The following is a 429-nucleotide window of genomic DNA, read 5'->3' on the forward strand; positions in this document are numbered from 1 at the left end:
GAGCCAACTGACGGGCCTAAAACAGAACAGTTTCATTATCACCGGCAATGACATACATAAACCCATTACTTTCTACCAAGAAATCTTTATCCACACAACTAATGTCAACATACACAATTTACACTATCCTATCATCACTAACTTATCGCACATCAGAGTAATCAAGTACACGTAAAAAGTTATGATAAAAAGTAACACTAAATCGCTTGATGGGACGGCCTGTCACAAGGGGCGCGCAGTCACACATTCCTCTGTTAATCCGAGCTCTTTGCGAACGGTCGAGTCGAGTGCTTTTTTATGCTCACTGAACGAATGGAAACCTGTCTCACCTGACGTTATGAGAATGGAAGAGTTGAGCGCTGTCTGAATGAATCGTTAGTTCTCGTTTTGTTTCGTTTGAGATTGAAATTTATAGAATTATACTCATGT

Source organism: Penaeus monodon, chromosome 32, assembly GCF_015228065.2.
Source record: "Penaeus monodon isolate SGIC_2016 chromosome 32, NSTDA_Pmon_1, whole genome shotgun sequence".
Classification (NCBI taxonomy): Eukaryota; Metazoa; Arthropoda; class Malacostraca; order Decapoda; family Penaeidae; genus Penaeus; species Penaeus monodon.